The sequence below is a fragment of the Macrobrachium rosenbergii genome, chromosome 13 (assembly GCF_040412425.1).
Source record: "Macrobrachium rosenbergii isolate ZJJX-2024 chromosome 13, ASM4041242v1, whole genome shotgun sequence".
NCBI lineage: Eukaryota > Metazoa > Arthropoda > Malacostraca > Decapoda > Palaemonidae > Macrobrachium > Macrobrachium rosenbergii.
Genome location: NC_089753.1, coordinates 42,298,913 through 42,313,912, shown reverse-complemented (window position 1 = coordinate 42,313,912; position 15,000 = coordinate 42,298,913). Strand labels below are relative to the sequence as shown.

Here is a 15,000-nt window from a genome sequence, read left to right as displayed (position 1 = left end):
ATTGCAAACACCACATGGCAGACATCATGAACACACACACGCACACACACACACACACGAACACAGTCGCTAGTGCCAGCTACACAAATGCTCAGGTGGCAGGCAAATAGCCGAGAGATTCCACAACCCTTTTGATCCAGAAAGGTTCGAAATGACCTGTCCCAGCCGACGTCGCTTAAGGTACGGCTCGTCCGAGTGCCGTACCCTGCGAGCACGCTCCGGTAATTATTGATTTACTCAATCACTCGGTTCATGGGCTCGCCCGAGTAAATGTTTGGCTTGATTTGTTAATAGTTGAGACGACGAAGCGCGTGGTAATGCCTGTAAATGATGTCAGATCTGAAGAGAGGAATGTGTGGAATAATGAATATGATTAACGAAGTTCTTTGGCCGAAACATATGAAACTGACCTGCGCTTAAGCATGTCTCTTTGTCTCTCTCTCTATATACACACATACATGTGTGTGTATGTATATATGTGTATATATATATATATATATATATATATATATATATATATATATATATATATATATATATATATATATATATATATATATATATATATATATTATATATATAATATATATGTGTGTGTGTGTGTAGAGAGAGAGAGAGAGAGAGAGAGAGAGAGAGAGAGAGAGAGAGAGAGAGAGAGAGAGAGAGAGAGATACATTCACAGACGATAATATTAAGACAAAATTGCATAGACAGACAAGAAAAAGGTCGTAACCTAAGAATGAATATCGTGAAATCACAGCAAAAATTACGTTACAACTAATTACAAAGTGAACGACTTTACAACTGAAGCAATAAGCGATGAATTACGAAAACCAACAGAAAATAACCGAGGATGTCGCACAACCACAGCGAAAAAGACTTGAAGAAGGAGATTCGTGGGGACCTTTCAAAAGAGATTACAAAGTGAAATTGCCTCACAGGAAGCAAAAGTTGGAATGCATGAAATTATCATCAAAGCTTCACATTCAATATGGAAGTGAACTGTTCGCGAAATCTTTTTCTGGGGAAGGAAGGTTGAAAGATGTGACAGGGGTGAATGGAAGAAATGAGAGGCACTTATAAGTTGACGTAGTGAAAATTGAATCGGGATCTGTGGCTTCATATGTGCAAAGGTGGTTTGTTCCTCTCTAAAAAAGTCACGGAATGTCGGAAATAATTTGCACAATAGAAGACCATTTCACAGTAAGATGACCAAGCGCGGTACTAATGGGTGTGATCTTACATTAGAAAAAAATTGTGAATCTCAATGTTTTCTCCTTTTTTATACTGAGAATCTGAGGGTGAAGAAAAATTTATACTGGTAATGTGAAAATCTTAAATTACAGTTTCATTACTCAAGTATGCAGACGTGGTAATACATACATATATATATATATATATATATATATATATATATATATATATATATATATATATATATATATATATATATATATATATATATATATTTATATATATATATATATATATATATATATATATATATATATATATATATATGTATATATATATATATTACCCTCAGGTTCTCAGTATAAAAAAGGAGAAAACATTGACATTCACAATTTTGTACTAGTGTAATATCACACCCATTAGTACCACACTTGGTCATCTTACTATATATATATATATATATATATATATATATATATATATATATATATATATATATATATATATATATATATATATATATATATATATATATATATATATATATATATATATATATATATATTTATTTATTTATTTGCATAATACTTTTTAATGCGTAGCAAAAACATCGCAAGTAGAAAAACTTTCATCACTACAGGAACCACACCTAGACTTCAACAGAAATATCAATTTCATTTCAAACTGAACGAAAACCCCTAGGAAACAGGACCAATATATTCTGATATGACATAACCTCGAATTTCAAATACGTAAAATGCATCAACTACAAATAATAGAATACTGAATTACTTTTGAGAACCCTGTGAAACATGTTTCATAAACAAGAAACACCGTGAAGAGAGATCAAGAAAGATGAGATTATCAGAGAGGAAAAAATCAATGAATAAATATATAAATAAATAAACAACTAAACAAACAAAAATGAAGAACCAAACAACGGATCACATTTCGTATGAAAGTAGAGAGGCCAAGGAACAGATTCTTATCATTTCCTTAGACAATAAACGCCTTCTTGAAGGACAATAATGGCCCATCTTTTAAGCTTGAATACAGCTACCACAGTTACTCGTATATCTTCAGTAATTGCTGGTTTCAACGTTGCTACTGCCAAGAATTATCATAATAGTAACCCGAATTATTACCATGATCATTATTTTGAAGAAAACACCGTTATGAATCTCATAATTCTAGGGTAAAAGCATTCCTCCTCCTCCTCCTCCTCCTCCTCCTCCTCCTCCTCCTCCTCCTCTTCTTCTTCTTCTTCTTCTTCTTCTTCTTCTTGTACCAAACTTAGAGACGATACAAATTCTCTCGAAGCGCCTACATCAGTAAATTCATTTTGCAAACTTATATAAGAGAGGCTGGTCCCAAGCCTTTTCGTTAAAAGATTATCTGTGCACTACTGGATTTATCTATTTAATATTGTCACTAAAACTTGTTGTATTATTTCTATTACTGCTATTATTATTATTATTATTGAAGAGACAGATGACGGCGACGGGATTACAGTCGGTACTTTATAATTTTTTTTAAACATTTCCCGCAGATAATTAACATGTGATACTTAAAACATTAACTACATTTTTCGTTGCGCTTATCGCTGTTTTATCGGATTATTCGCTACTTTCCGTTATCAAAAATAAAGTTTTTTGATACATGAATACCACAGTTTTATAAAAAAAAAACACCAATATCTATATAACAATAATAATGATTATCTCTATAATAATAAAAGCCGAATGGACCTTGTTTGTCCGCCCCGGTATGAGACGTGGAGTGTCGGGAAGTAGGTTCGTACACTTTCATTTCTACCGTGCAAACTACACGTGTGCGCAGCGTAGCGCACGCCATCAAGCTCGTAATAATAATAATAATAATAATAATAATAATAATAATAATAATAATAATAATAATAAGGAGGACAATCACAGCACGACCACCCCACCAAAAAATATAAGATGAAGAGGGAGACATCTTTCCTTAGAGAGAAAAGAGTCATCTCTTCCTGAGAGAGAGAGAGAGAGAGAGAGAGAGAGAGAGAGAGAGAGAGAGAGAGAAGGGGGACGTCATTTAGAGAATAAACGAGGAATGAAACAGAAATTCGCTCTACTTAAAGAACTACGATGAAAAAAAGAGATAGTGCGATTCCGTATTCAAATTGGTTCACCCTGCTGCGTTTACCATGTTACCTCCATATACCGGGAGTGACGAAACAACGGTAGCGGGGACTCTTTATACGCCATGGTGGCTTGCTAGCTCCGAATTAGCTCCACACTTCGAGACCTGTATGCCTAGGTTAATTGGTAATGAGAATATCTTAACATTTAACACTGAATCCCTACCAGGGGTTCATTTCAGATTGCATGGCTCTCTGTGTTATGTGGAAAATGACAGATGGACATTTGCTGTATTTGGAACCGAAATTTAATTTATGCAAAATAATTGGGTAACTATGCTAATCACGCCCTCGTATTCTTGAAAGACAACGTGAATGACACGTAGTATATTGCCAATTTTGCTAGGCTAACTGAACACTGCACTCGAGAATATTTACAAACCATGACTAGACATTCTTGTTATTCTTAAGCAGAAGATGGTCTCAGTAACAAAATATAACAAACTTCAGTTTACGAACATAAGTCCTCATATTGTATAACCTAGATCATTCCTGCTAAACTGATAATTTCAAAAGGAAAAAGTTGATTTCCTAATAATAGGACGTAGTTACTTTATTGGAATGTGATGCATGGAATCACTTTCAGAAATGGAATTGATGTCACGAATCTAATTGATAATCAAGAATTAGATCTCCAGATTATATTGACTCAATGTTCCAAATCTTGTTGTTAATCAAGAATTAGATCTCTAGATTATAATGACTTAATGTCACGAGTCTAATTGTTAAGGAGATGTTTATACATTATATTATCAGGATATCTTAAGAACAGGAGTACGAATTTTGATGACATTAGGGATACAGACCTTTAGGTGACCTTGGGATGACTAACTATTATGAGAAATGAAGCTGATATGACGAATTATTGCCATGAAAACCACCTCATTCGTTATTAAAAATGATGATTTTCGATAGTCTGGGTGATTATTAATATTTACCGTAGTTTACAAAAAGAAAAAAATAACAATTGCAAGTAAAACGGACAAAAAGAAAACGACACAGAAGAAAAAATCATAAATAATCTCTCTGATTCATTTTTAAATACAATTCATCCTTTGACAAATACCACAATGCCCTGGGGCCTAGTCGCCCCCTCCTTTCAAATCTCCCCCAAATCCCCCTCCCCCCCAACTTTCCCCATTCCCTCTTATAAAATCTTGAGAGAAATTCGCTATTAACTTTTTTTTAAGATAAACACAAAAGCGGTTGAATATTGTAACCGAAACAGGACCCAGATGCAACCGTACACTTGCTTAAAATTTATAACAAACAAACTCACAAACACACACACACGCACACACATACACACAAACACTCACGCATTCCCCGCAAAAGGTAACCGGATAGCTACTTCATCGCACCATTCCAAAAATGCTGAAACGCCATGTTTAATATTACACTCCATCACGGCTCGCTTCAAAGGCTACATGGAATCTGATCGGTTAACACAAGAGGAAAATATTTGCCTCCTCTCTGCAAATGTTTAAGTCTGTATGAATGTGTATGAAAGGATTTCCATGCGTGTAAGTATACACCCATCCCATGATACAATATATATATATATATATATGTATATGTATATATATATATATATATATATATATATATATATATATATATATATATATATATATATATATATATATATATGTATGTATATAATGCATGTATATACATAGTTTTACATATAAATGTCTGTATGTAAGCGTATGTATGATATAAGTTTGTATCTCATAAAGTATATTGTTCCCAAATTAATGTTAAAATCAGAAAATCCCGAGTGCAGGTCATTCGTCACTCCTTTAAATGCAAGTAAGAGAAACAACTTTCTCTTAAAGTATTTGCTTATTTAATTTTTGGGATTTACTTTTGCCCTGCTCGCGAAATCAGCCGTTTTTAGATCCAGAAAAAACATATGAACAGATTTTATGTCGTATTTTATTCTTAAGCAAGAGACAGGCCACTACTTCCTCGTTCATAATAATTAAACACACACCTTGTATAAATAAAAAATAACCGGCTCAACTCAATGTTCCTTAAAAAAATACGCAGAGATTTTGTTTTTGGTTTTTATTCTTAGACTACGTTTTGCATAACCCAGACAACGGCTCGTGTGCACGGCTTCATAAAATATGCATAATTTCTTTTCGCGTACTTTCTGCATATTTTAGGAATTTGCTCTCTCTCCATGACGCGGCTAAAACTTGTTTAAAACTAATTAAATACTGGAAACTTTTGTGCATGACCAAATGAATAAAAATGAGGAAATTTTCCCTCAACCACATCTATTAAGAAATGGAAATTGCCCACAAAAATTAGAGAAATTGATAAAAAAATTTAATCTGTGAGAGAATGAGAATCAAAGACAGGAGTTCTTCAATGAGATTCTTTTGCTCTGAACAAGAAATACAACAAATAAATTAAGTTCCACAAAAATAAACATACAAGACACACATACACGCAATATACATACATACATACATACATATGTATATATATATATATATATATATATATATATATATATATATATATATATATATATATATATATATATATAGAGAGAGAGAGAGAGAGAGAGAGAGAGAGAGAGAGAGAGAGAGAGAGAGAGAGAGAGAGAGATGCAATTTAAGGCTTAAAATGTTAAGAAAAGAACTCGGATACTTGGAAGGTGATTTTTTAAAATCATGAACTCCACTGTATCTTTACTTTCCTTAGAGTAAATTCTAACATATTGGACTTTATGTACTTTCCACTTACTACATCTCTTCTATTGTCAATCTTAACGTAAAAAACTTTTAAGAATCTTTAAGCTTATCAATCACCACATCAAGAAAACTGGAACAAACTCATCTACCTTCATTGTCAACCTTAATTAGATTCTGTTCCTTCGTTCATCAAATATGAAAAGCATTAAATTTTTCACATCTTCTCATCTCAACACAGAAAGTAATCAATTCAATTTATCTTTGAGTACTTTTCGCTCCAGAGCAAATACAGAGATAAGATTAAGAAGAACCCTTCCTTATACATCTACGCGTGTCTGTCCAAGCATTTATGAACCGGCTTTTAAAATGATATTGTAGAGGTTAAGAGTGGAGTATGGTTATGCGTGACAGGTAGAGATTGGGGTGGGGAGGGAGTGGGAGTTCCTTCGTAATCTCTTGCTTCTCCACCTCTTCGTGAAATTTAAATTCTACATGCTAACTTCCACGGGAGGGAGAAGGAGCAACTGCCTCAATTCCCCTTCCCCAAAAGTAAAAATGTAAAAGTCTACTTTCTGGCGGCTAATGAAAAATAAAAAAAAATATAAGAATAAAAAAACATAAAACGAAAACCGTACAATAAAAATGAAAGGTGACGTATATATCTGAGTGGGGAAAGGTAATGGAAATTCCCTCCCTCAATCAAAATAACCTCTGATCAATTTCTATATATAAATACACAACCTACCCTCCTCATATTCCTCATAACATAAAACCCTAGTTTTTTTATTTTTTGAGGTTATGCATCCGAAATTTTTATTAAAACCAACTGGGTGTCACTTGCACTATTAAACCGCTTGACTTAAATTCCCAATCATCTGGGCAATTCTCCCCACAAGGGAAGCAAAAAGCTAATAGTTGTATCACACGAAACATTATCCTAACGTCACCAAACTTGACACCAAGCAACTTTTAGTTTTATCTAAATCGGCACAAAATCAAATTCGTGTGCGTTCGTGCGCGCGTGACGTCGCCTTGTCGAACACGCGCGGACTTCAATTTGACACCAATATAGGAAAAAGAAAATATTCGATACTCTGAGGCAAAGTTTTGGGGAGGGGCGGGACGATACTGAAGGATCCCAGGAAACCTGCTCCTACGGCGACGTCGCCTGTAGGTGTGCGCGCGTGAGGGGCCTCTCGCAATTTGTTGGCGCAATTATGCAAATCAGTTCATTCGTTACGTTGGAGAAGGGAGGATTGGGGGAGGGGGGAGAATTGTACGCCCTTGTGAGCTGGCTGGGCTAGTAAGTATGGGAGATTGGGGAGGGGGAGTGATAAGATGGGCGCGATTCGTTTAAGCATGGGAACAATAAAGATTTTATAGGGGAAATTTATCGCTTACTGATATTGATTTTTCAATAAGGAAAAAGACGGGATGGGAAATACGGGGCTCTGAGCTTAAAATGTAAAACCTATTCAAGGAAGTGGGGCAGCTTTAAAGGAGGTAGTGGTGTGCCGAGAGAGAGAGAGAGAGAGAGAGAGAGAGAGAGAGAGAGAGAGAGAGAGAGAGAGAGAGAGAGAGAGAGAGAGAGTACCTACACATATAGAAACATTAAGCACAGTCAAAAGAGCAAAAGAACACGTAAGTTTAACACTGTCGACTGTACAAGAGAGAGAGAGAGAGAGAGAGAGAGAGAGAGAGAGAGAGAGAGAGAGAGAGAGAGAGAGAGAGAGAGAGAGAGAGAGTACTTACATATATAAACATTAAACACAGTAAAAAGAGCAAAAGAGCACGTTCATTTATTACAAGAGAGAGAGAGAGAGAGAGAGAGAGAGAGAGAGAGAGAGAGAGAGAGAGAAATAATTGGTTGTCTTAGGACACTGTTAGCTATCCCAAACATTTAAAATGGGCGCGGGCAAAGTTTTTATTTAATTTCTAAAGGAACTGGCACGGAAATTATTGGCTAAGATATAGGAAATCTATCGACATGATTATTAAAGAAATATGATGTCAAGTTTCACACAATGTACAGAAATACCAACAAAGTTTGCCATACTGGAAACTACTTTGAGAAAATTCTAACATGTAAATAAAGAAAAAATTCTCCACGATACTCCTGTGTGTTTAGCAATAATATATGTATATATATGTATATGTATATATATGTGTATATATATATATATATATATATATATATATATATATATATATATATATATATATATATATATGTATATAATACACATACAAACATTCATATACATAAGCAGTAAATCATTATTTAACTTGGAAGTAACACCTCGAAATGTTTGCTAACTCAGAGAGAGAGAGAGAGAGAGAGAGAGAGAGAGAGAGAGAGAGAGAGAGAGAGAGAGAGAGAGAGAGAGAGAGAGAGAGCAAATATAAACTACATACAGGAAACAAGCTCTCAAACGCATCATACACATATGCTATAGATACAAAAGAAGAAGAGAGACGAGCAAAGACAAAGGGTGTGGAGGGTGAGGAGATACAGAGCACTAATATTCACCTTCTTGAAGTGTATCATCAGTGTCGTGAAGACATCACCAACGCAGTACAATTACCTGCAAAACAAAAATAAACATGTATTACCAAAAGTGCACTAATAAGCTAGTATATATTTTTCACTAAAATATTTTAATGAAAAGTATTTTAAATAAATCAATGAGATATTCAAACAACTAAAACAATAATAATTACATATTTAATGATAATATTTAATAACATCAAGCACATATCATGTGCTTGATGTGCATTGCTTTCAGTAATTCTAATAACTCAAACATTAATAGTCCTTTTGACTCTCCATCTCCTCCAACATGGTTCATTCAGGCGTCAAATTTCTTCACTATATTTCATATTGCCGAGGTAAATTTATGAGAAAGTTCTACGAAAAGTCATTCTAGGAAGGACGATCAAACTAATAGAGGTAAAAATAATATAATTCCAAAATGAAAATGCAGTTACAAGTGACATAAATCTAACAAAAGCTGTTCACTTAATACTGCTAAATTCATTAGGAAAGAAATCACATTTGCTTCGATACTATCCTACCGCCCTCAAGCCGACCCAACTGTAAATGGGAGCTAGTGTCGGCTATCTATCTATCTATCTATCTATATAAAGATAGATAGATAGATAGATAGATAGATAGATAGATAGATAGATAGATAGATAGATATAATGTTAATAAATATGTAAGAGATATGGAATTTCGATATTTACATTGTTATGAAGCAATAAAAGAGCATATTTCAAAAAAGTTTAACTTATTGTGTCAGAGAGAAAGAGAGAGAGAGAGAGAGAGAGAGAGAGAGAGAGAGAGAGAGAGAGAGAGAGAGAGAGAATATGATTACCGAACACTAAATCTCTTAAGAGTTGAGAGAGAGAGAGAGAGAGAGAGAGAGAGAGAGAGAGAGAGAGAGAGAGAGAGAGAGAGAGAGAATATGATTACCGAACACTAAATCTCTTAAGAGTAGAGTTGAGAGAGAGAGAGAGAGAGAGAGAGAGAGAGAGAGAGAGAGAGAGAGAGAGAGAGAGAGAGAGAGAGAGAATATGATTACCGAACATGAATCTCTCAAGAGTTGAGAGAGAGAGAGAGAGAGAGAGAGAGAGAGAGAGAGAGAGAGAGAGAGAGAGAATATGATTGCCGAACACTAAATCTCTTAAGAGTTGAGAGAGAGAGAGAGAGAGAATATGATTACCGAACACTAAATCTCTTAAGAGTTGAGAATGAAAGAGAGAGAGAGAGAGAGAGAGAGAGAGAGAGAGAGAGAGAGAGAGAGAGAGAGAGAGAATATGATTACCGAACACTAAATCTCTCAAGAGTTGAGAGAGAGAGAGAGAGAGAGAGAGAGAGAGAGAGAGAGAGAGAGAGAGAGAGAGAGAGAGAGAATACGACTACCGAACACCAGATCTCTCACGAGGTAGGAAAAAACTCTAAGGTGTCCACTACCCCGACTTCACTATCTAACCGCTTACGTATTAGAGCGGAATAAACCCAGTGGGAAATGACATCAAGGCTTCAGGAAGTCGGAATAAAATATGCATTTCCACGTCCCTCATTAGCATACGGTATAAGGCCTGCTCTAACCTCGCTTCAATGAGCCCCGTCCACGTCCGCGCGAAGTTTGCTTAAACGGCAAAAGGGAATCTGAAGAAAAATTCCACAGAAATATTCATGGTATTTCATGAGACTTCGCTCTCCACATCTGAGACATACACTGTGCGTATCTTGTCCGTTATCTAATATACTGTACGCACATACTTACACAATGAAAACATACATACATACATACATACAGAAATATGTTATATAAGAAAAACGTTTATTATTCTATAATTTCATTCATGCAGAGAGAGAGAGAGAGAGAGAGAGAGAGAGAGAGAGAGAGAATAAACACTTCTATTAAACAATTACCAAAGTATATCTCCACTACTTATTTCAATATCCACACATTTTTACCTCTTACCGTTAATCAATAATCTTACAAACACACACACGTGTATGTATATATATATATATATATATATATATATATATATATATATATATATATATATATATATATATATGTATATGTATATGTGTATATATATATATATATATATATATATATATATATATATATATATATATATATATATATGCATATATAATTTATATACATGTATACTGTATATATACATACATATATATACATACAAATCATTAATTACTATTAAAGTCGGTATAATTTATCACAGATAACTTCACCTACAGAGAGTTTCTCATCCGGCCTTGATTCAGCTGATCCAATTTCTGAAGGGGTTCATTATGGGCCTTCTACTAATCAAGAGAACCACCCCGCCCCCGCCCCCTCTCTCTCTCTCTCTCTCTCTCTCTCTCTCTCTCTCTCTCCTACGCTAGTCACATCTCTTTTACCCTAATCAATCTCAAATTTCGAGGAGCCTATGCGCGCGCGCGCTCGCGTGTGTGTGTATACTAGTTTATTATGCTACTTTATGCCAAAAGATGAAAGAAAAACTAAGAACTAATGTTACAAACACCGAAATAAAATTAAATTCATTTAGTTTTCTGTAAAAGAAAAATATTGCGCCGGTTTTGTCTGTCCGTCTGCAATTTTTTCTGTGCGCACTTTTTCTGTTCGCCCTCAAATCTTAAAAACCACTGAGGCTAGAGGGCTGCAAATTGGTATGTGGATCATCCACCCTCCAATCCTCAAACACACCAAATTACAGCCCCCTAGCCTCAGTATTTTTTTAAATTTGATTTAAGGTTAAAGTTAGCCATAATAGTGCTTCTGGTAACGATATAGGATAGGCCACCACCGGGCCTTTGTTAAAGTTTCATGGGCAGCGGCTCATGATACCGAGACCACCAAAAGATAGGTCTATTTTCGCTGGCCTTGATTATACGCTGTAGCGGCTGTACAGAAAACTCGACTGCGCCGAAGAAACTTCGGCGCAATTCATACTTGTTTCTTTTCAAACCTTACATATCAAAAGAACGGATACAACCGAACTACACAAAAACAACGAGTTAAAACCTTTCTTCATATTTTCCGTCCATCGAGCCACTCATTGGAAATTATTGTCATTAAAAAAATTGTCACAATTATGACACTAAACTGTTAATCAAACGTTATATTCATTCCAATTATTTATTCCATTTTAACGTCATTTGCTTGGAGAAAAATACAGGAAATATTCAAATTACTCAGAATAATAAAACTGGAATGTGCTAATGATAATGATAAGTTATGATACTTGTTGGGAAATGTGAACAAAATCAATAACATGAAAAAAGTGTCGCATTATTTAAATTAAACGTCAAACGTGTCAATTAATATTCATTATACAGTAATGTCCTGTGCGTGTTAACTGTAAAAATTGAAATGCAGGCAATTTAACAAAGGTTCCCCAGTAGCATACCCTAACCCTAGTGCAGACTATTTAACATTAACATGTCCGCTGTACCTTTGGTTGTTCAAACAGCAATGCTAAATAAAGCAACGTTAAGTCTGGTCAGTACTTGGATAGATGATCATTAATAAATACTAATGCTATGGGTACTCCTGACCCTTGAATAACACTGAAGCAGGAAAAAACGTGTATATATATATATATATATATATATATATATATATATATATATATATATATATATATATATATATATATATATATATATATATATATATATATATATATATATATATATATATATATATATATATATATATATATATATATATATATATATATATATATATATATATATATATATATATATATATATATATATATATATATATATATATATATATATATATATATATATATATATATATATGTGTGTGTGTGTGTGTGTGTGTGTGTGTGTGTGTGTTGTGCGCGCTCATGTCCCCAATACGAACAAAGGTACCATGCATCAGAGTAGAGTTAGCGAAGGCCAAGAAGGTTTAACAACAAACAAAAGCGCAGAAAACCTTTCCCGTCAATTCCACGGTAATAAATCACGAAAACAAAGGAACAAACAGAGGCGCCAGACAAAAGCAAACAAGCACAGAGCGAAGCCAACTCGAATCTTACGTCTCTACCTCACGCGACTATTTAAAACTATTATTTATTATTATTTCTATCGTTACTGTGCCTCAGTAAAGGCTTACGGAATGAACAGGAGCAATTGCAAACAATAAACAAAAACAAATTAACTCGTACCTAAATAAGACGAGTGAACGAGAAAACAAGGACACACACAGCAAGGAAACAAATACACAAATGCAAGCACGCGATTAAAAAAAAACAAAATTATACCCCGCCTTTGCATTCACGCACGCACTGAAGGCCAGACAAGCAGAGACAACGCGAGGCAAGACCCAATTTCCATCATCGCCGTTCGGACGATCGATAACGGCTTTGGCTAGCGGCCTGGCACTGGCTTCGGCTAACGAAAAAGGCTTACGTGGTGTTCGTCATATAATCTCTCTGATTCTGACAATGCATCGTTCTCATACTGGCGATGATGATGGCAGCGATGGTGAATGTCTGCTTTAAACGTTTCAAGACGATAATGATGAGTGTGATGAATATGGTGAATGTGAGGTTTTGACATCTTAAAATGTTTAAGATGAATGTGGCTACAGTGAGGGTGATGATGGTGGTAAATGTTTCGAACATCTCGAGACGATAATGATGAATATAATAATGAAAATGAGGATGATGAAGGTGAAGTTCATATCTTAAAATTCTCTACTGATGAAAGGTTGATCATGAATAATGTGATGGTGAGATATATGTGGTTAATGTCATGATAATTGATACAGAGATAATTAATGTATGGTGAACTTTGAAAGTTGTATAACCACACTGAATTGTCTATTTTATATACATAAATACATATACATTATATATATAAATATATATACATATACATTATATATATATATATATATATATATATATATATATATATATATATATATATATATATATATATATATATATATATATATATATATATATATATATATATATATATATATATATATATATATATATAATGAGAAAGAGGTTCAAATGGAAATAAAAGTAATGTTCACATTTTTATAATAAATAAAAAAATCCAATTTTTGCTTTCGTGGGCACTTTTCTTAACACCCTATTACAACTAGCATCCTACTTACTTAGAAACCAGTCATAATACTATTAGTATTTCTATTCTATTTCAGTAATTTCATGTTACTTTTATCAAAATCACTAAACCCTTACCAGAAGCCTTATCAGTCATCCGTTAACGCTGTTATTCAATCTTTTGGCATTAATCTATCTTGTCAATTATATAATGTCCTTAATATATATTAATAAAATCTTTACCTCAAGTCTTATTAATTATCTAACGTCCCTAATACCTTTAGGACATTCTTACCTTCACCATTGATCTACTTTATTTTAACATATTTCTGATATTCTTACATTAAGCCTTAACAAATTATCTTTTCTTCTCGGTACGCGAATTAAACCTACCTCATTACATTAAGTACCTAATCCCCTTATTACAGTCAAGCCTTATTATCGACCTTACAGTGCCTTATTAATTGGTCAGTACCCTGCATATAATTATTGTATCCTTCCCTTCACTTTACTTAAACTCATGTCCACTTATTCATTTAAATAAGAAATATCTTTTCTTTTCATTTTCTTACATTTAATCAACATTCCTAACCCATTACCCTCATTCCGAAGTAATTTCCTCCTTAATTCCACAAAGGAAGAACCCAACCACAACTCACCTGTCCTTCGGTACCTTATTAAGTAATTCACTCATTGTAATTAACTTACCTGTTCTTCTCTATCTTATTGAGTAATTCCCTAATTGTAATTAACTCACCTGTCCTTTGTTACCTTATTGAGTAATTCCATAATTGTAATTAACTCACCTGTCCTTCGTTACCTTACTAATTCCCCAATTGTAATTAACTCACCTGTCCTTCTTTAACTTATTGAGTAATTCCCTAATTGTGATTAACTTACCTGTCCTTCTTTAACTTATTGAGTAATGCCCTAATTGTAATTAACTCACTTGTCCTTCGTAACCTTATTAAGTAATTCCCTAATTGTAATTAACTCACCTGTCCTTCGTTATCTTACTAAGTAATTCCCAAATTGTAATTAACTCACCCATCCTTCTTTATTTTACTGTGTAATTCCCTAACTGTAATTAACTCACTGTCCTTCGTTACCTTATTGAGTAATTCCCCAATTGTAATTAACTCACCTGTCCTTCGTTACCTTATCGAGTAATTCCTTAATTGTAATTAACTCATCTGTCCTTCGTTGCCTTATTGAGTAATTCCCTAATTGTAATTAACTCACCCGTCCTTCGTTACCTTATTG

The 15,000-nt window shown here is 34.0% G+C and overlaps 1 protein-coding gene across 1 annotated transcript in view; it reads right to left on the bottom strand.

Moving 5' to 3' along the window:
• The window catches only part of LOC136845234 (discoidin domain-containing receptor 2-like), a 577,207-nt gene that overhangs the window by 558,341 nt on the left and 3,866 nt on the right, over positions 1-15,000 (bottom strand). Inside the window, 1 exon segment of the mRNA XM_067115322.1 lies at positions 8,612-8,666. The gene's annotated coding sequence lies outside the window, so the exon portion shown is untranslated.